This window comes from Elgaria multicarinata, chromosome 10, assembly GCF_023053635.1.
Source record: "Elgaria multicarinata webbii isolate HBS135686 ecotype San Diego chromosome 10, rElgMul1.1.pri, whole genome shotgun sequence".
NCBI lineage: Eukaryota > Metazoa > Chordata > Lepidosauria > Squamata > Anguidae > Elgaria > Elgaria multicarinata.
In genome coordinates this window covers 13,622,207-13,644,524 of record NC_086180.1, presented here as the reverse complement: position 1 = coordinate 13,644,524, position 22,318 = coordinate 13,622,207, and the positions used below count along the sequence as shown (strand labels likewise).

General features: G+C 41.6%; 1 protein-coding gene across 1 annotated transcript in view; it reads left to right on the top strand.

Moving 5' to 3' along the window:
• Positions 1-389: 389 nt before the first annotated feature.
• The window catches only part of CNOT6L (CCR4-NOT transcription complex subunit 6 like), a 48,406-nt gene continuing 26,477 nt past the window's right edge, over positions 390-22,318 (top strand). The window contains exon 1 of the mRNA XM_063135143.1: positions 390-714. The gene's annotated coding sequence lies outside the window, so the exon portion shown is untranslated. The remainder of the gene's footprint in view (positions 715-22,318) is intronic.

Here is a 22,318-nt window from a genome sequence, read left to right as displayed (position 1 = left end):
TTGACACTGTGGGTTGCGTCCAATGTCAGTCCTACTTAGAGTACACCCACTGAAGTGAATGGGGCCGCTGAAGTTAGTCGTGACTCACTTTAGTCCCCATTCATTTCGGTGAGTCTACTCTAAGTAGGACTGACATTGGATACCACCCTGTGTACTGCGCGAAAAGGCCTCGTCTGTGTGCGAGGAAGAAGACTTTGACTGTAAAGGCTTCTTCCCACGACTGAGGGAGTGAAGCGGGCTGCCAGGCGGGAAGGAGAGGCTGCGGCGGCTGAGGAGGAGGAGGAGGCTGCGGCGGCTCGGGCCCTCCCTTCATGCCGTGTCATTGAGGCAGGCCAGGCTCCTCCTCCATTATTAATCCTTCTATTTGCTGCCTGGCAAAGGAGAAGGAGAAATAGTGTGTGTGAGAGAGACACACACACGGTGCGGGAGGGTGGCTCCTCGGTTCCCTCACACGCGTATACACTCTCCAGACCTGCCAGCGCCGCCTGCCTGCCTGCCTCTCTTACACACTCGTACACACTTTCTTTGCGCGCGCGCGCGTGTGTGTATGTGTGTCTATCGCTCAGTGTCAGGCCTGTGACTTCTTCGAGCCCGCACAGCGCCCGGCCCGGCCTGGCCCGGCCGCTGCCTCCTGCATGTATTTACTGCCCTCAGCCCCGCCGCCTGAGCAGCCGCCTCAGCCCCGTCGACAGACGCCCAGGGTGCTGGATGCAGGTGAGCCAGCGGGGCCGAGTCACGTCGGCAGCCCTGTCGCCGGGGAGAAGAGAGAGGACGGTGGGGTGGAGTGGGAGGGATGGCTGAGGTACTGACTGAGGGGAAGGCGGCGGGCGGGCGGAGGCCTTGTTTATTTTGGCGGCGCTGCGCTCTTCGAGGCGGCCTGTGGAGATTGGTTGTGGCGGGGCTGAACGGCTCTCCGGTACGGCCAGCTCTCCCCGAAGCGCGGCCTGCTGCTAGCCGAGCCCGACCTCGCCGTACCACTGAAGAGAACGAGAGGGGTGCGGGGGAAACCGAGCCACGCTGTAGGCCTCGTCGCGACGACGGAACAAGCCAGCACGGGCCTGCCCGCCGTCCTTCCCAACATGTGGGGCTGTCTTGTCAGTGGCAGCGGGTTGTTGCGTCTGGTTCTGTGCGGGGTGTGGGCGGAAAGAGGAATGCTATGCGGGGTGTGGGTGGAAAGAGGGGCTGCTGGGTCCTGCCCTAGACTCCCGGACCTGGTAAAGTTACGTGGGAATCAACAAGGTTTCGCTCCCAAAGAAGCGTGCGGGCTTCAGGTCGCGCGGCCTATGCGCGCGTGTGTGCTCGGAAGGCAGCTGTTGGGCCGCGAGCGCGTAGTGTCCAGTAGTGGTGAAAGGCTGTAGGGGTGAAACGCGTGTGGGGTGTACAGACTGCGACTTTGGGGCGTGAGTGTGAGGAGTGTATTCCAAGCTGCACATGTGTATGTGTGGTACACATAGGCCACTTGTGTGGGTAGTATTTAGTGTATGTTGTAATTGTGGTTGTGCTTCCAACACTGTAATTTAAATTATGTGAATAACGTGATGTGTGTGGGTGAGAGGGACAGATTAGTTCATATATGTATGAGGTATCCATGTGATGCGTTTAATGTGATACATAGATAAAATTGTTTTAAATGTTAGCTGTTTTTTTATATTTTTAAATTTTGTATATTGATTTTTAATGTCCATTTATTAAAAATCTTTGTAAACCGCCCAGAGAGCTTTGGCTATGCACCGGTATATAAATTCAATAAATATATATATGACACTCGGAGATATGATACACACCTTTTTATTATTAGTTATACCTAAAATTGCTAGACAAAGTAAAAAAAAATAGAGTAATGTTAAAATACAGATCCTAAATTAGAGGTGTTCTACCCTTAAACATGGCCTAAAAACATTCAAAATAAATAAATAAGCCCTGCCAGTAGTCTTACAATCTAAAGGATGTCGTTTCTGTGACTTTAAATTGCTGTTGTAATCCCCCACAAGCTGATGAAGAGGTGGGATATAAAAGTTTTAAATAAACTTGTTGTTGAAAGAAGCTAACTTATGAGTAAGCTAAGGATGGCTGTGCGTGCATTTGCTTGGAGGGGAGCTTTTGGGTTTTGAGGACACTTGCACATATTACATGGCTACAAAACTTTTTTTTCTCACAGAATGTATACAAAGAGTTATAGCTGATTGCAGCTTTCACCTGTCTGATTTGTGCATTCTCAAACTTTTGTCTGTCACATTCAGAATCTACATTGCTGGGTGACTACTTTAAAAGCATGAATAAACCTAATATATTAAGAGATCATAAGAACATAAGAAGAGCCCTGCTGGATCAGATCAAGGGTCCATCTAGTCCAGCACTCTGTTCACACAATGGCCAAACAGCCATCGGCCAGGGACCAACAAAGCAGGACATGGTGCAACAGCACCCTCTCACCCATGTTCCCCAGCAACTGGTGCACACAGGCTTACTGCATTGAATACTGGAGACAGCACCCATCCATCAGGGCTAGTAGCCATTGATAGCCTTTGCCTCCAGGAATTTATCCAACCCCCTTTTAAAGCCATCCAAATGGGTGGCCATCACTACATCTTGTGGTAGTGAGTTCCATAATTTAACTATGCACTGTGTGAAGAAGTACTTCCTTTTATTTGTCCTGGATCTCTCACCAATCAGCTTCATGGGATGACCCCGGGTTATAGTATTATGGGAGAGGGAGAAAAATGTCTCCCTATCTACCTTCTCCACACCATTTATAATTTTGTACACCTCTATCATGTCTTCCCTGTGGTGTATGTTGATCCAAGAGGACGTATGCATATATGAGTGTGTTAAGAGAGTAGTAGTACAGAAAACATTAAGGAAAGGTGGGTGGATAGTCCAGAGGAGAAACATTGAGGAGGGAGGTGGGGTGTTAGTGAAAGATGAATTGACATATGGAAGTCATTGAGGAGAAAAGTGTACATTTTCTTTCCAGCAGCTAATATTGCTGGTGAATAGCTTTCTGTTGGTGCTGTAAACTGTGGGTTCAAACGAGTTGTTTATTGTGTTGGGGCTCAGCCCCCACCTCTCTCTTGTACACAGTATTTTGGGCAGGTTACTTGTCCTTTGCCACACTTCCCACGGCAGCCATTTTGTGGTGGTACCTAGGACAGTTTCTCAAATTGCCAACTGCCCACAACCCAAAAAAGGTGCCTACCCTTTGATTATACATATGGGGTCTCTGTGGTGCATGGGATTACCAGATCAAGCTTCCAAAACTACGTGGTGCTTTAGAGTTTTAAGTTGTAGCACATCCTAAGCCAAGGTGGTGTAGCTGTTAGAGGCCTAGACTTGGAGGTTTGAATCCCTGCTTAACTATGAAGCTCACTGTGAGTTGTACATGGGAGGTTATCCCATTTTACATCACCCTAAGATCCTTTAGGGAAGGGTAGAAATGTGAGAAATAAATAAGGCACATCCATCCCATTCCATAGAAACATGAAATATAGGGTGACCATATGAAAAGGAGAACAGGGTTCCTGTATCTTAAACAAATGTATAGAAAAGGGAATTTCAGCAGGTGTCATTTTTACGCATGCAACGCCTGGTGAAGTCCCCTCTTCATCACAACAGTTAAAGCTGCAGGAGCTCTGCCATCTTTTGTAGAGTGCCCAGATACAAAAGAGGGCAGGGCTCCTGCAGTTTTAACTGTTGTGATGAAGAGGAAACTTCACAGGGTGCTTCATGCATAAAAATGACACCTGCTGAAATTCCCTTTTCTATACAGCTGTTAAAAATGCAGGAGCCCTGTCCTTCTTTTCATATGGTCACCCTAATATAAACCACTACATTGTGTTATGAAAAGTTATAAAAAATATCGAGCATTCTTAAAATAAAGGGGATTTGACAACTGTGTTGTTCAGGGGATATGCATGCATTCAGAAGAAAGCTGGGATAGTATCAGGGGTGGGTAGTGTGAAGAACCCTCTGCGTAAATAGTGAATGAGGCTGCTTTAGAAATGTAGACAGGCGGAAGGGAAGAACATTTGATTTGCTGATGGATATCTGTCAAAAGCATTGCAAAGAAAGCGGGAAGGATGGGAATATTCTGTAGGGGAGAAAACTGACTGCTTCTATTCTTAAGGATATGTCTGCACGGACTCTTAATGTGAGGTAACTTTTTAAAATGTAAAATTCACTATAAGCTTCGATATTTGCCTTGTAACATTCTGTCTAGCGTGAAATCATTCTGTCCTCCCTCCCCTTTCCTCTAGTCATGTATAAGCAGAAATGCTGTCCAATCAAAACATCAGAAAAAGGGACCTAAGATGCCTGTTTGTCATGTTCTTCTGTAGGAGAAAGGATGGATGTGTTTTGAGAACTTTTCAAGAAAAAGGTTGTCTGTTCTATGTGTAACTTTGGCGTTCTTCAGTGCTTGTCTGAATGGCAGCTCAGTTACTCCAATTGCAGGCTTATTGTTGTAGCACTGAAACAGAGGTAGGGTGGAAAATTCCAAAGGAAAAAGCTACAGTGATCCAGGACTAACCACTGGAGTTCTAGAGCTCAGCAAAGAGATTGATAGTTACAGTCCCGATAGCACTACAGCAGCAGGTATGCTGAATCAGTATTCATTACACCTGAAAAAGCTGTATCTAAATTTATATAAGGGATTGGGACGTATTTAGCATATCTGGCATCAGTGTTTTAATAATCTGCATACTTTGTCAGAGGGTCATTTTAACATTTTATTTATTTATTTAAATTCATGTCCTACTATATGGTTCAGGTAAAAGCCTCGGGACAACATATTACATGAATTATACATTTTATAAATAAATAAATGCATCGTGATAGGGAGTTCTGGCATCTGTGTGATGCACGTATGTATACATCTAGTTGTTCTTACGGATTTATGCTTATATATATTTAAACTGTGAAGCAGCCTGTAGAATATTGTTTGGGCCTATTTTAAAGAATGTTTTGGTTCTGAGTTGTTGTGTTGTTGTTGTTGTGTGTGATTTTATTGCATTATTGTCTTTTAAATTGGGTGGTTTTTTTTGGGTTTTTTTTTTTTAAAAATTACATTTTTATACCGCCCAATAGCCGAAGCTCTCTGGGCGGTTCACAAAAATTAAAATCATCATAAAACAACCAACAAGTTAAAAATACAAATACAAAATACAATATAAAAAGCACAACCAGGATAAAACCACGCAGCAAAATTGATATAAGGTTAAAATACAGAGTTAAAACAGTATAATTTAAATTTAAGTTAAAATTAAGTGTTAAAATACTGAGTGAATAAAAAGGTCTTCAGCTGGCGACGAAAGGAGTACAGTGTAGGCGCCAGGCGGACCTCTCTGGGGAGCTCATTCCACAACCGGGGTGCCACAGCGGAGAAAGCCCTCCTCCTAGTAGCCACCTGCCTCACTTCCTTTGGCAGGGGCTCACGGAGAAGGGCCCCTGTAGATGATCTTAAGGTCCGGGTAGGTACATATGGGAGGAGGCGTTCCTTCAAATAACCTGGCCCCAAACCGTTTAGGGCTTTAAATGTCAATACCAGCACTTTGAATCGGGCCCGGACCTGGACTGGCAGCCAATGAAGTTGTAAAAGGACTGGCGTAATGTGATCTCGCCAGCCAGTCCCTGTTAGTAAACGGGCTGCCCTGTTTTGTACCAGCTGAAGCTTCCGGACCGTTTTCAAAGGCAGCCCCACGTATAACGCATTGCAGTAATCCAAACGAGAGGTTATCAGAGCATGGATAACTGTAGCTAGGCTATCACTGTCCAGATAAGGGCGCAGTTGGTATATCAGCCTAAGCTGATAAAAGGTGCTCTTTGCCACTGAGTTCACCTGTGCCTCAAGTGACAGTTCTGGATCGAAGAGCACCCCCAAACTACGGACCCGATCCTTTAGGGAGAGTGCAACCCCGTCCAGGACAGGGCAAACATCACCTCGCTGGACAAATGAACCACCCGCTAACAGTACCTCCGTCTTGTCTGGATTGAGTCTCAGTTTGTTAGCCCTCATCCAGTCCATTACCGTGCCCAGGCACTGGTTCAGAACAGTCACTGCCTCACCTGGGTTTGATGAAAAGGAAAGGTAGAGCTGGGTGTCATCCGCATATTGATGACACCTCAGTCCACATCTCCGGATAACCTCCCCCAGCGGCTTCATGTATATGTTAAACAGCATAGGGGATAAAATAGAGCCCTGCGGAACCCCATGGCTTAGGAGCCACGGCACAGAGCAATAATCCCCCAGCACCACCTTCTGGAATCGGCCATCCAAGTAGGAGCGGAACCACTGCAACGCAGTACCTCCAACTCCCAGTTCAGACAACCTATCCAGAAGGATACCATGGTCGATGGTATCGAAGGCCGCTGAGAGGTCCAGGAGAACCAACAGGGTCGCACTCCCCCTGTCTCTCTCCCGACAGAGGTCATCCCACAGGGCGACCAAGGCAGTTTCCGTTCCAAAACCAGGCCTGAAACCCGATTGAAATGGATCTAGATAATCCGTTTCATTCAAGAGTGCCTGGAGTTGTCCTGCAACCACCCGCTCAAGCACCTTGCCCAGGAAAGGGATATTAGCCACCGGCCTGTAGTTGTTAACATCTTCCGTGTTGCTTTGAGGGTCCCAGTGACCAGAAAAGTAATTTATAATTCCTTTAAAAATAAATAAAAGTCCAAACTAAGTCCCATTCACAGTTTTGTGCAGATAGGGAAAATGATGGCAAAACCAGGAAGGTCGGTTTTTTTCCAAAACCTGCTCTGGCCCATCACCATGGAGCCCCCCCTCCCATTCCTACAGCAGCAGCAGTGGCTGCACTGGATCATACACTGTTTGTAAAATTAGCTAGCATATTTGGCAGGTAGAGCCAAATAACATATTTGAAATAAAACATATTTTGATTCTGACATGTTTAAGTGAAAACTTTGATGTAATCTGGCTGTCCATAAATAAAACATTGAATCAGCTTCAAAGCACAAAATAAGGAGAGAGAGAGAACAGAAGTAGTTGGAAAGAGAATTTAGAATATAAGCATAATTAGAAGGGATCTCTCTCTTGTTTATGGTCTAATAATAATAATAATAATAATAATAATAATAATAATAATAATAATAATACCAAAAACTGGAAGGGAGGCACCTGGGATAAACAAAAAGCAAAAAGAGAACAAATTCTCAGAGGTGCCGAAGTCTAACTTGTTTATTTTAAGATCAATGCATTTTGGAGACTGGCCCGTTCATCGGGGACAGTCTTATAACATTCAAACACTGCAAACAAACTCAGGTGGCTTTCATTCTACACCATCACATATCTTTATATATTTGAATTAGACCATTGGTTTTCTGTAAGCCTTGTGGTTGCTAAACATACTTTTAAACGTTTGTTTGAATGGGGCCCAGTTAAATATGTGGTGGGCAGACTTCAGATCCCTTTCATGTAAGCAGACTAAATTCCTTTGTTTATCTGATTTTCTCTAGCAGTAATTATTGGAAGAAGCATTAGATTGGCCTTGTCTTTAAAGGGAGGGAAAATACCAACAGAAAAACGCTCGCAATTCTAAGCTCAAGGCTAGTTTAATGTTGTTGGTTTGACCCTTATGTCACTGTGAATTTTGCGGATTTGCTGTTTTCCATAACCATGTCGAAACATTCGGTGCAAATAAGGAAGAACTAATAATACCGCAAATACTGTTAAATGTACAGGGTGGCCTGGAAAAAGAATTGTAACTGTCTTTGTCCTCCTTAAACATCTTACAAAGGGCGGTCACTTCAGTCAGCATTGTGCCTCATTCTTGACAAATGGGAAATGAAACTGAATGAAGAATGGATACTAGATCTGATTTCACCACTTGCTCCATTTCCATCCAGTCAGTCTTATTGCAATCTGCTGGTGTACATCATATGTGTTTTTAAAAATAGTTATTGTTGGTGGATGTAAGACGAGTTCCCCGTCATCCCCCCCCCCACATGCCTTTAATTAATTTTGAGAATAGGAATTACTCCTCCTCCTGTTCTAGCAGAAAACTTGACTTTAAAGATACAGTGATTTTAAATAGTCATTGCATTCTTAAGCTGCCCACTGATTATTTTTAAAAGTGTTGGCTTAACCTTACTCTAAAGTATTTATGATCATTTTTATTAGGATAGCTTGATTGCTGAAAGAAGTCTTTGCATGTGTGAACTACTCTATGGCCCAAACACACACAACTTGGCTCAATCCTCCTATGTTAGTGTTTTAACTTTGAGAGATTGATTTGGTTGCTTAGGTACATTAACTACAACAAGCTAAAATGAACTCTGTCAATGATAATGTTGTCCTTTGTATCTTCAGTGTTTGCAGATTTTAAGTGACTTTGTCTCTGACATAGTGGGAATATTCATTTCAACAGGTGCTTCTGAGTAACCTATCCATTTTTGCAGAGCAGGGATTACAGACATTCAGACTGTACACCAGCTGTAGATTGGCATCTGTCATATACAGCTAACTTTATTTGAAATGCATTGAGGATATATAAAAGTATACAAAATAGCTCTGACTTATTTGTACTTGTTTGGTTTCCAAAATGACATCTAGTGCTCAAGACTTGCCGACTCCCATTTTAGAGCATTTTCTCTGTGTTATTTTTGTCCCTTATAGGGTGATCACCAGTTGAAACACATTCCTTCACACATAACTTTCTGGGGCTGCATGCCAACTGTAAGTGGGACCACAGCCCACCATGGCCCAACAAAGCTACACACCCACACACATCCATCGACATTAACACACCAACTATCCACCCATCCATTGACACCCTTGCTGAAATAATTCCCTACAAACAGTACCCTTCCTCATGCCCCTGCAGTTCCCATGTAGCCCTTCAACCTCAGTAGTCCCTTCTTCTCTTCTCCTTTGCTGTTTCCCAAAGCACTGGCCAAGTATTTCTGATGTTCCCTGAAGTGCTGGTGATAGTTGTTGAGTTCTTCCAATGCTTCCCAAAGTTCCCTGATGATTTCTTACCATTAACAGGAGTAGCAGAGAGCATGGAGAGGTTGGTGTTGATCTGGACCCATCAAGAGGCCATAAGTAGTTCTGCCTGGTTGCCAACAATGCACTTCCAATATTGGAGGATGAGGTGGACACTGGAGTCATTTGTGTCACTGAAAGGGTGTGGGTCTAAATGGAGGGAGCGTGGACTTGTGGGAGAGTTAGCAGGTCAGATAGAGAGAGGTCTGATGGTATACAATGAAAATATGTTTGAATCCAGGGATAACGGCTTTAGGAAAAATAAGATTTCACAGTAGTGTTCTTACGGGGGTGACATTGTTGTCCAATCATGTTCTTCTACAATGTGTTGATAGGCCAGTGATAGGAACCTGTGTGCCTTTACCATATACATAGCATGGAGATATTTGGCAGACAGGAACACCTTCTTCCTTCATAGCACTGCCATGTTTGGAAAAGTCATATCTGCTGAATATCTTTCTCGTAAATAGCCTGTTCGCACAGAGCTCACTTTAGGTCTGGTATTTAGGTCTTTATTCATGATTTCTCATAGCTTACATGTGTGACAAAGTACCTGAATTTATAAACTTGGTATGAGCTTTTAGGGTAATATCGCAGCCTATCAAACTTGCTGTGCACACTTTGCTGCATACATTCACAATCCTATCTGTTCATTATCTTCCATGGAGATTAAATATATAATCTCCTTTAATGATATGCTGGCTGTTTATTGAAACAAAATGGATGGATATTACAAGTGCTATAATGAACATTACTTATCTGCAACCAGTTATGCAGTGATAATTGTAGGGAAGGATAAAATTAAGAATAGGTGAGGCTTATAATGGCTGTCTTTAATCTATGGGAATGGTTTGGCAGTTTTCAATCTGTTGTTACAAAGTTTTCTCCCCCGTACTTTTCCCCAAAGTATTTATTTTATATGTAGTCCAAGGTTAAAAATTTTAAGAATAGTGCAACTAGTCAGCTGTATACAGGTTAAATTTGCTACAGGTATTCTAAAACATTTGGAAGCAAAGCCTGAAAGCAAAATACTAGACTGAAGTAGTTAAATACTTGAGTACTGAGTCAAGCTACTCAAAATGGCTTCTATTGACTTTTTTACCTATTACACCAACTTGTTTAAAATAAAAACTGATTAGTTTCTTTCTATTTTAGTTTCCTACCTTAGCAAGGTACTTGTGTTTTTCGCCTAAGTATGGAAATGCTTCTGAATAATCGCTGGATTTTATTTTTTCAAAAATTGGGAATCAATCATTGCTTCTTGGTTTATTTTTTCTTCCATCGCAGCAGCCCTTGGGAGAGTCCTAGGTGCAATTTGAAACCATCTCAGCACCTGATACAGCCTAATTTGAATGTCTGCAGCCTCCTCCTCCCTATCGTAAGACTGTAACTAGATGCAGACTTCATGGCTTGAACATCAGCCACCTTTTTCCTCCACCTTTGTTTACCATCTCACCTAATGAAGAGTGCTGGAGAACTCGAAAGCTTGCACACTATTTTGTGAAGTTTAATTGGCCTAATTATGGTATTGCCCAATATCAATGTTGGCATTTGACTGAAGGAAATGGTTGATCAAGCCATAATTTGCAGATCAACATAAAGACCCACTAACTATTTATCAGTTATCTATAGGATTTGGACAGCTAGTCTCCTTTCTTGTCAGACAATTTGGTGGAGAAGTAGAAAGCTGACCTTACACAAGCTTACCAACTTGTAGGAGCTCCTTTCTCTTTGTATGAGAACTTACTTTACCAGCGGAATAACATAGAACTTGTACTCTCTCCTTCTCCCTTTGCTTCTCAGTGGAAAACATCCTTAATGTAGCATACTTACTGTATTTAATTTATTTATTTTAAAATATTTCTAGGCCACCTTTAAGGTTAGACCCCTCTCCATAAAAATGGAAGTCTTACCAAATGCATACATTGCATTTTTAAGCTAATGAGAAGGAAAAACACTTGTTTCTACTATAGTGCCAACCAGAACTACATTTTTGAGGGTTAATCCTAGAGATTAAATTAGTCTCCTAATGGAAGTCAACCTCAAGACAGTTGAAATACATAGGCAAAAACAATATTAATGTTACTACTCTTTTATCATGATATTCCAGCAGTTTTGTGAAATACAAATATGAGGTTAGAGGCCTGAAAGAGGGAAAACTACTGTATAATTCTTATGATTCAGAATTTACAATTTCACTAGCATGATGTGCTTTAGTTTTGACACTCATTTCTTGAATGCTTGATGGAATGTTTAATGTGATCCTTAGTTTTCCTCTGCCATGAACCATGGCTCAAATCTTACTGAGATTTTAATTCATTTTATGTAATATTTCTCAATCTTTTTATATACAAGGTATGTTTCATGGCAGAAAAAGATTTCTCCCTTTAACATTTATAAGCATTCTATGCTTTTTTGATTTAATGGCAGCAATATGTGAAATGTAGACTGCGTTCGAACGCTACAATAGTAGGTTACATTTGGGTACTCCCCACACAATCAGAGAAATAACCAACCATGATTGGTTATAAGCAATTGTGAGTAGATTATTAATCTACAGTGCATTGACTAACTCGTCCCCTGCCCTCCCTCCTCCTTTCAGCCCTCCCACTTGTATCCCATCATCCCTTGCTGTTGAAAATAGAGTTCTGCCAGCTTGAGTAGAGTGGCAGCTGCCACTTTGCTCTTGCCTAGTGACTCTGAAGTCGACGAAAATAACCAGCCATGCCCTTCACACACAATATGATAACCAACAGTGGTTTAAAGAACCCACTCTGCACATTGTGAGTTATTTGTGTGGGTTACTTCAGCAAAATAACCCATCATGGATTATTTAACCGAACCTAGTCAGTCTTTGTTATATAAGCTGCATAACTGTAGTCTTTATAGAACTTCTACGTTTATTTTTTATGAACATGGAATTTGAATTAAAAATAGATGCCATAATGATGGTACTGATAAGCTGATGTATTGGAGGAATTATTTTGGATGTTTGTTAGCTTTCAGAACGGCTCTGTATGTCCTAGAGTTTATGCTTATAATCTTCCAATGGCTGTGGTAATAAGCAAATGTGCATAGGCAAAAGTAATAAGCTCCACACCTAAATAGCTTTTAAAGCTTGGATATCAAATTTACCTGCTCTAGGAATATGTTCCTTTTCCGGGGGGGGGGGGGATATAATCTTTAGGTCCTCTCATAAGAAATATGGATAGGTTAATAATTCCTTGTAACTTATTTCAAGTAGATTAGAAATAAAATGTTGAAGGAGGATTTTCAATCTAAATTCAAATTTGCATCTGAGAAATTGCTGTAATCTGTCATTCTGAAGCTGTATTTCAAATTTACAGAAACTTTTGTTTCAGTTCCACTTATCAGTGATGGAGCTTCAACTTGACATCTTGCCTTATCCAGATTTGCAAAATTAGTAGCACTTTTTATGACTATATAACCAGAAATGTAGGTTTATAATTAAACCAACCTACTTAAGGTTGGATATTATGCTAGGAACCCTGTTTTGTGAATGTATAATGCATGGCTCCTCTGTTACTGCTGCTGTTACTGTTCAAAATGGCTTTTATAAGCTTGCTTGAGTACACTTGGGCAGTGCTTTTCTCAATATATTAGATTTTTTCAGCAGTCTGTAGTCTGACAGGCTGAGATACCATGTAAAGAGTATGTAAAGCAAGTAAAAAAACCTGTTTACATGCAGGCTCACTGGATCTATGCCAATTTCTCTAGTGGATTTATGGCTGTATAGTATGAATTATTACACACTTGTGTGAGAACATCTAGCTGCTATCACATGACACAGCCTCAAGTGCCTTTGCACTCTGCTTTACAATCAAATAAAGTTGAGCTTATTTCTCTGTTGGTGGATTTTATTTTTTATAAAAGGTGGAGAGAGTACCTAAATTGCTTATATTGCAGATTTTTGCTAGTGCAAATGAGTGAATGAAGAGTTGGTTGCCTATACATCATTTTCTTTCTTAGAGCAAAGCATTCAAGTTTCAAAGCCCCTGTCATTCCATAGAAATCTGAGTAAATGAAAAACAAGATTTGTTCAGACTCTTCTGCTGTGTAGGTTCAATATCTTACATTTGTTTTTAGCGAGATGAGAAAATAGAATTGTAAATTGAGGTTGTAAAATAAAGGAATCTAATAAACAAGTAAATTGGTGAGGCCGTGTAGTGTATACATCAGTATAGCAAGCTAAACAATTGTTCTAGCCCTATATTTGCTTCAATAAAGCAAAAGTGGCACGTAAGTTGTTGAAACTAGTTCAGAGGATTTTAAAATGGGTGCCTAAGGTATGCTTCCAAAGCCAACAGCAATCTTTGCTGTGACCCACTACAATTGAAGTGTGCAGCTTTTTTGTAACTTCAGAAGAGAGCATTCCACAACTTTTTGTCCTGGCAGTGAATTTACAGAAGCATTTGGTGTCTTTGAAACTGAAGACGTCAGGTGATGCAACCTTTGTTGACAAAGCTCAACATCTTGATTTGCAGACCAGCTGGCTTCCATGTATATCGCCTCTTGCTTTACAGCGCTTCATGAAACTTGTGAACTTAAAAGTAGCTTTGCTGTCATTCCTGAAAGTCCAGTCTGAATTCCAGTTTCTAAAAATCAATCTCCTCAAGCCTATTCCTTAAATGCAATAGCAACAGAAGTCTTTTCAGAGCATAGACATAGAGACACCCCAGGACAAACATTTATGTTTTACGGGAGAAATGACCTCTGTGTATTTATGCATGTGTCTGCTTCCCCCCTCCCCCATCCCACCAAAGATTGTCCACAATCTAGAGCATGTGATTAAAAGATGCCTGATATAATATTTGGAGATTAGGAAAGGTTTAGTCAGATAGTTGGGAGATGTTCTCAGGAATTCTTCTCCTTAGTTGATCATTGTGGCCTTAGCTAGACCTACCTTTTAATCCAGGACGGAGGAGGGAAGATCCCCCGATGTGATTATCGCGAGATCCCTCCTCCATTATGGGTCATACGTTCCGCAGTCTCGAGCTCAGCCTGAGACCACGAAAAAACCGGGTCCAAAGTGTAAAGCTCTATCCTGGGGCAAGGGAGGGATGATCCCTCCCTGATCCCGGGATCCCCTGTGTGTCATGTTGATGCACAGGGACAATCCCGGGGTTCGCCCCGTGATAAAGCCCCGTCTAGCTAAGGCCTGTGTGTGGGTGTGGGTATACATATATTTCACACTATGGGAAATGTGACTTGGCATGTTCTTAATATTTTTAAAGTGGTGGAATTTAACTTGGTTTTTGTTGGGTCTGATTCCTTCATGAGAGAGAAGAGTGGCTAATTTTGGAGATGTAAGAACTGGCACAGAATGCATTCTCCACCCAGTAGAATTTTCCACTTGTGAATGTCTTTCCTTGAATCCCTTTTTATTGTTGTTGTTGTGGAAACTTTTAACAAAGTTTATGAAGGGCAGAACAAGGCTAAAAAAATGAAGTGCTAGAATAAAAGTGGGCCTACTAGTAGGACCTGGTGCCAGATTTCATCTGTTCTAAACGAGTACATCTAATGTTTGCACCATATCCAAATTGTAACTTTTATCTCACTTTTCAGCTGAAAAGGATCCCAGAGTGGTTTACAAAGATAATAAGACAGTTCCAAGCATTAGGTTTACAGTCTAAAAGGCACAACACAAAAGGAAAAGGGATTATGAGGAAGGAGAAAAATGTGCAGCCCACCCACTTTACTGTGCTAATTTGAGGGTGCTTCCAGATGAGGCTTTTCTGCCTCCATCATACTGACTCGTTAACGGAATTTTACAGGAGGTATACAGTGGATCCTTTAAGCATGCCCTAACATGATCCAGTGAGAAATGTCATCCACCTCACAATTCCTACAGGTCTTATGGCCAGGGACTGTATTAAGGTCTGGATGATGACGTCTTCCACTCATAACCCTCCTGTGTTTTCCCATCACTTATTTTGTCTTTTTTCTTACCATCGAAAATCTGTTAGGAAAAAAAAGATGGAATAGCTGCACAATGGCTTCTGACTGTTAGCGCTAGGACCTCTTTGACTGAAAGCACCCTGGTTAGCCTCCTACAGGCTTGTGAATAGAGATTTTCACCGAGTTTCTTGTGGTGAATAAGAATTGTCTCCAGGAGACAAATCAGGGAAACTTTTGTAAATTCCTTATTTTCCTTTAGGCCACAAATGCCTGATATAAGATATATATGAAGGCTGTTGGGCTAGTAACTTAGTTGCAAGATTTCTCTGATAGTTAATTTCATTTATTACATTTCTATACCGCCGCATAGCTGAGGCACTCTGGGTGGTTCACAGATTGAATTAACTGCAATCCTTGGCAATGTGGTATGTATTGGTAGAACGGTTTTAAAATAGACATTAATGCCTTAAAACAGAGCTAATTAATCTCTCTGCTGAGAGGAAACATACGAAAAGATCAGATTTTTTATCTGGTAAAAAATGCCCAGCCTGTTTGAACTGCTGTCTCAGTATATGCAACTAAACTTAAACAATGATATCATGGGTGATGAGCTCCAAAAACTGGTCACCTTCCAGTACTTTGTAATTGGATTTGGAGATCCATAAGCAATGGACTGGATATCTCGATTTGTATACTGCTATGCATTCATCTGTCGTCTACCTTAGAGGTTCATGCCAAACTTCAGGAAGTCAAAGTAGATATCCTACAGATTCTTTTAAATTCTACTGTTTTATTATCCTGTGCAACTAGGAAGATAGCAGATTTACAGTCCAGGTGCAACATGCTAAAAGACACCTACTTTGAATCTTTACAGAAGGAAAAGTTGCATCCAATAAATCATAAGGCAAATTTTAAAAATAAATAATTCATTTTTAAAATTTAAAAGGTGAAACACATCCTTTCAAAATCAACAATTAGAGCCAACCTCATGAGATAAACCTGGTGCTCTGATTGACAAAAATAGCATTGGTTCTTACTGTGTTTCTTCCTTATAGCTTTCCAGGCACTCTGTATAGAGCTTTATTCTCCCTCCCTTTAGAGCTCAGTCTGGGTATTGAGTCTGGTCTGGTGTTTTAAGGGTTGTAGACCAGAATAGCTTATGTCCGCAGTAGCTTCTAACACTTATTTACTGGAAAGTAGCATGTAACTCTGAGCAAACTGTCTACAAGGTCATATGCTTTCCCAAGATTTATTTTTGTATTGTTTATTATACTTCTATAAATTGTTCAAGGTGGACTTTGCACAAACGTTCACTGAGAACAGTACCAAAAGATCAGGGGTAAGGGTAAAGGGTTTTGTTTTGTTTTTAATTCTCTGACGTATGTATGAGTTGTGGGATCAGATTGTGTTTGTGCATCTTGGTATTCATACTAAAGTAAAATGTTTTACACCATCTTGATTTTGTGATGTACAAATAATGCAGGCAGAGCCTACCTGTAGTGGGCTCTAGCTTATTGCTCTAAACTGCCTTGGGAGGGCTTTTGCCCTGAAAGGCAGCCAAGAAATGTTTAAATAAATAAATAAAATCCATATGCAAACATAAAGGGCTGGTTTGAACAATCAAAACAGCCCAAGGTGGGTTGTTTAAGCCACAGTGAGTGACAGTGCATGCTGGCACATGCCAGCTAACATTTAAACAATCCTACAACAGAGCATGGGTTATATGAGGGTTGTTTAACGTTCACATAACCCATGATGGCTGGGTTCAGACGCAACGATATATTTGGGAGTTGAATATGCAAAAAGCATGCACCATGGCTTAAACAACCCATGATAGGCTTTTTGGATTGTGTGAACCAGGTCTAAGACACGTGTGCATGGTAAGCAGGTTCAGGGTCAAGTGTGTGCGTGTGTGTGTGTGTAGGTTAGCACAATCTTAATTCCCCTTCATACATACAGTTTGAAATCTACACAGGAAAACTATGCCAAAAGAACGTTATGTCATTTTTATTTGGGGTAATGATATCCAGCCTCTTAGGACAAAGTTCACCTAAGGTCACTTTTAAAACTGAGCATGAAAACATCATAAAAGGTAGGAATTCCAGAAGCATGGACCACCACTGAAAAGGCCCTGTCCCTGATATCCACGAACCTAATCTGTCCAATTGGCAGGCCAGGTAAGAGTATCTCTGAAGCCAATCTCAAGGTTTGGATAGGTTCATATGGGTGTAGATGAGAAGTGGCAAACTTGTGGCCCTCCAGATTTGTTAGCAAGCATAGCCAATGATAAGGGATGGTGAGAATTGTAGACCAAAAATCTGGAAGGCTGTAACTTGCCCATTCCTTCAAATGACCTGGTCCTGACCCATTTAGGATTTTAAAGTATGTTAAATGGACCCTATAAACAAAAATGATAGCCATTGTAACAGAAATAAGATCAGTTTAATATGTGCTGTCTGTCAAGCTCAGCCTTTCCCAACGTTGGGTCTCCAGATATTGTACTGGAGTCTGGATATCTGGAGACCCATCATCCCCAGCTAGCATGGCCAGTAGTCTGGGATAATGGGAGTTGTAGTCCAACAACATCTGCATTTTGTTCTAGTTGCAGTTTCCAAACTGTCTTTAAAGGAAGCTCCATGTAAAATGCATTGTATTAATTAGTCCAGTCTGGATGTTGCCAGGGCTTTCATAACTGAGGCTGCTTTCTCCAGATAGGCTGGTTTACCAGCTGTGACCCTAATCTGGTAAAAGGCATTCCTGGCCACTCATACCTCCTGTACATCCATAGGTAATGCCAGATTCAGGAAACTCCAGAAGTTGTGTGCACAGTTCTTCATGGGGAGTACAATCCCAATTCAAAACAGATTGTATACTTTCTCCCAGGCACTCCGAACCAGCAGCATCTCCATCTTACGTCCATTACGTTTCAGCTTGTTTGTCCTCATACCTACCAGAACTGCCTCTCACAATCTCTTGCATTGATTTCTGATCCCAAGACCAGGCCTATATCCCAGGATCCTCCCGGGATCATCCCTGTGTATCCAAATGACACACGAGATCCTGGGAGCAGGCAGGGCCAACCCCTCCATTTGCCTGGGATAGTCCTTAGGTCTAGCTAAGGCCCAAGTTGAATTTTATTTACCCTCAATTCAACCTCTTAGGTAATTGTGATTTAAATAAAAACACCACCAACTTTTATTGAGGAGTAATCTACATGATAGACTGCATTAGCTGTGTAGAGCAAAGTCCAATTGCCCCTTCTCTCATTCAAAGTGCCCTTGGGAGGGGGAGCTTTACAAAGGAGAAGCAGATGGAGTGTTTAAACCTTCCCCTTCCAGTTGCTTTTATTCCTTCCAGTGTTCTAGACCAAGTTTATTTTTATTTATTTATTTATTTTATTATTACATTTATATTCCGCCTTTTTTCCTCCAAGGAACCCAAGGCGGTGTACATAATCCTGAGAAACACATATCTGGAATCACATGGATAAAGGCATATTGAGATTCAAGGGAAGGAGCAACTATTAGAAGAAGCACTTGTATTCTTTTGTGGTGCAAAGATGTTTTGCAAGACAGAAGGGGACATGCAGCTGGGTTGTAATTCATAGTTTGTCCTCCCAGTAATAAGATGACTAAGGAGGTGGGGGCTGGGGCGGTGGTACAATTCTACAATGTTGATAATTAACAGCTTTGAAAAAGAAAAGTCTGGCCATTGTTTGTGCAGTACAGGGAGTGCTAGCGGGGGGGGGGGGGGGAAGCCCTGTGGCGGTTGCGAATCTGTGCTGCGTCAGTTATATGATGCAGCTGCAGCTTCGTAGCCACTGTGAAGCTTTCCTGCGAAGGTGTGCTTTTGAAAAAGTCCGGGACTTAACCCGACTTTTTCATTGGGAGCAAGGTCAGTACAGCTCTTTCGCCGTCTGACTTGATTCTGGAGCCAATCTTGGGGGTGGTCCTGGCGGAAGGCTATCGGCAATTGGTCGCCTTCTACCAGGAAGCGGGGGTGGGTGGGCTTTGGTACTTGCATAACTGTCAGGAACGTCACGCTCACTCTGTGGCATAGGGATTACCCGACGCCACCCTGGGTGAGTAAAATCACGGGGGTTGAGGGGAGTCGGTGCCATGAAGACAGGGCCATAAGCTTCGTTAGAATCATCTCGCACATAACCTTGGGGCTGCTTCACATAAGAGTCTTCCTGCATGCTTTTTTAAAACACTGTTTAGGAAAATGGTATGTATGCTGTGTATAAATGTGTCTGATACAAATACACACTGAAAATAGTTGGAGCTGGCAGCACTTTCCTTCTGCATGTGCACTTAAGTGAAATATAAACTTGATAGCACATGCAATTTTTCAATGATATCTGTATAGGAAACTTGAGTGAAGCAGCCCTTATAAAGGTAAGCATTGACAGATGGCCGTTGTGATGTGTGCCAAATATTTTCGTATGTAACTTCTCATATTAATGTTGCGTTAAACTTTCTGCCTATTTCTTAAAGCAAGGATGGAAAGTTTGCTGTGACTCATTTAAGATGAAAATAACAAATGGCAGTATTCTGCTGTGCCTGTATGCCAGTGGGACCAATCGTGAGTGCAGTGAGGAGTTAGCGGGTATAAAATGCTCATTCCTGGAATGGGATAGGTCAGCGGAGCTCACAGGAAGGTCCTAAGCTGGGAATAAGCATGTCTGGGTTTACTTTTTGAACTGCTCATTTCTCTTTATGCAAGCAGTTGGTCCCACTGGCACATAACAAATCAGCAGGAGCTCAGTAGCACGGTTGGATACAGCCCAAATAGTCTTGTGGTACCTTTTAAAGACTAACAAATTTATTATAGTACAAACCTTTGTGTACTATAGTTGCTTCATAAGATGCATTTAAGGTGGAAGTTTTTAGATAGCAAATTCTTGAGTTGAAGTTGCAATCATGACAGCATATCCTTGTCTCACCTGACCTGCACACAGGAGTCTCAAACACCCTGAGGTCTTCTGGGAACAGTTGCATGAATGTTTGAATTTTGTTTAATGTTTTAGATGATGTAATCAAATATTAACATTTAAATAAACGCAGTGTTAATATAGTCAACCAGCTAAAACAAGACCTATAATCCTGTATATTGCCAGGACAGGAAAAAAGAACAGCATAAATCCGCCATCTGGAGCTACTTGGCATTCTGGGCTTCACCACAGCATTCTACGTGGGCACATAGCGAATAGTGACTCCTTTGATTTTTCCATCGCTTGTTATAATTTCTATGATTCCTTAACACAAATACTTTTAACAGAACAATTTAGATTTTGTTTAGATGCAACATCTGACCAAGGTCTTGCTGGCATACACATGTTGCTATTGATTTTAATGCCCAGTCTTGATTTTTAATGTCCAGTCCTTTAATTTTTGTAAACTGCCCAGAGAGCTTCAGCTGTAGGGCGGTATATAAATGCAATAAATAAATAAATAAATAAAATTAAGTGGCTGACCTGTACCCTTCAGTCAAAACAACTCTCAGTTGCAGGATGAGAAAGAAAAGGGCATGAGCATAGGTATGGTGTTGCAAAAATTATACACCGCCTCTTTCTGCAGGTATTTGCTTTGTGGAGAAGAGAAAGGGATTGTGTGGATTGGCCCTTCAACACCGTTCTTTAGAAGTGTTTGTAATCATGATTTCATGAAGGATATTTGGGGATATGGGCATGTAACTCATTTTGAGAAGTGCGTTCTTTGCAGTGTGCACAAAGGAACAAGTTGTCTTCCTTCTTAGAGGTGGGAATTATTATTTTTTTAACTTAAGACGATAAGGATGTTCACCACTGTCCAGATATCTGGGCAGCTGCTTGTAGATGTCAGTTGGCAAACTGTAAGTTATCTGCCATGGATGTCCCTTCACAGCAACCTGTCTCTCTAGAAGCCTGCCTTCACAGTGCTGCTTTGGCACCGCGCTGCCCCTAAACCCCACGGTTCTGCTGCTGCAGAGTATCGGCAGGTATGCAAACAAAGGAGGCTTTTTCTGGTGACCATTCAGCTTGCCAGGCCCACCCCCTGCCGCTTGCCTGGCTTCCGACGACCAATTAGAGATCGCCGTCCACCCGGGAAAGCCCCCGGCGCAACGTCAGAGCAAGGTCAGAAGGTTGAAGAACCATGTTGACCTTGTTCCAGCGGGAAAAGTTGGGGTAAGCCTCTGACTTTTCCAGTGCACAGCTCCATCTATTTGTCCCCGCAGTGGATGTGAATCGGCAGCTGCGTCGTATAACTGACGCAGTGCCGATTTGCAGCCACCACAGAGCAAAGATGACTTTTAACCCCGAGTAGAGATGTAAAATTTCCAGAAATTTTGAAGCCATGGAAAAGACCCATTTTTTTTTGGAAAAAAACAAATTTTTGGAAAAATTGAAATAATGCAATATTAGCACTTTTTACAGATTGAAAGTCACCTTGTTACTTTAGGAACATAAAATGTAATTATGTTCAAGTTGGTTTGGCATAAAATTATTACATTTGGTATATTAAAAGCACAGTGTATTCAAACAATTATTACAAATTTAATTTAATTTTTTTACTTTTTTGGGCAACAAATGGAGCTACAAGCTCCTGAACTGTTAGGAACACCTGAACTGTAAGGAACCTCTTTGCTTCTGCCAGTTTATGAGGAGCAGGCAAAAACCAATTCTAAAAAACAACTGAAGAAACCACCAACATTAGTAACAAAGAAAATTATTTATGTCTCCACTAGTCCTCCAATGTCAAGACATAAAGCCCCCATTCCCATAAAAAGAACTGAGAAAAAAAAGGGGGGGACACACCAAGATTCAATGAATATGCATGAAATTTAATCAGACTCATTTTCTGACCTATAGCTGTCACTATTAGTTTCAGTCCATGCTTCAGTGGCAGTGCCCCCTAGAGGTGGAAATGCAACTTGCTCTTGCATTTGAGAGATGTAGTCTCAGTTTATAACCTAGGACTTGCTTGTCCTTGGTGGACAGAAATGGTAATAATCTGATACTGTACAGTTTTTAGAAATCATTTGGAGAAGTAAATATCTGAACACATTGTCTTAAACATTTTATTCATCATGCTAAAATAAAACATCCTGTAATCCATTTTTTCTTCATTTTTTTCAATTTTTCCAATTTTTCAGGAAAAAAAACAAAGGTTTTGGAGAGAAATGGAAAAAACCCAGTTTTTCTCCGAATTTTCCCGGTTTTTTTCCGGGCTTTCACATCTCCAGCCCCAAGGGCAACCTTCTCCCAACTTATTGGCCTCCAGATGTGTTGGAGTGCAACTTTCTGAACCTCAGCCAGTATGGCCATCTGCAGGGCCCACAGTTAGGGAAGCTCTGCTCTAGGATAAATAGACCTGGAAAGCAAATGGATTAGTTCACCTTTTTAATTTGTCTTTTGAATCT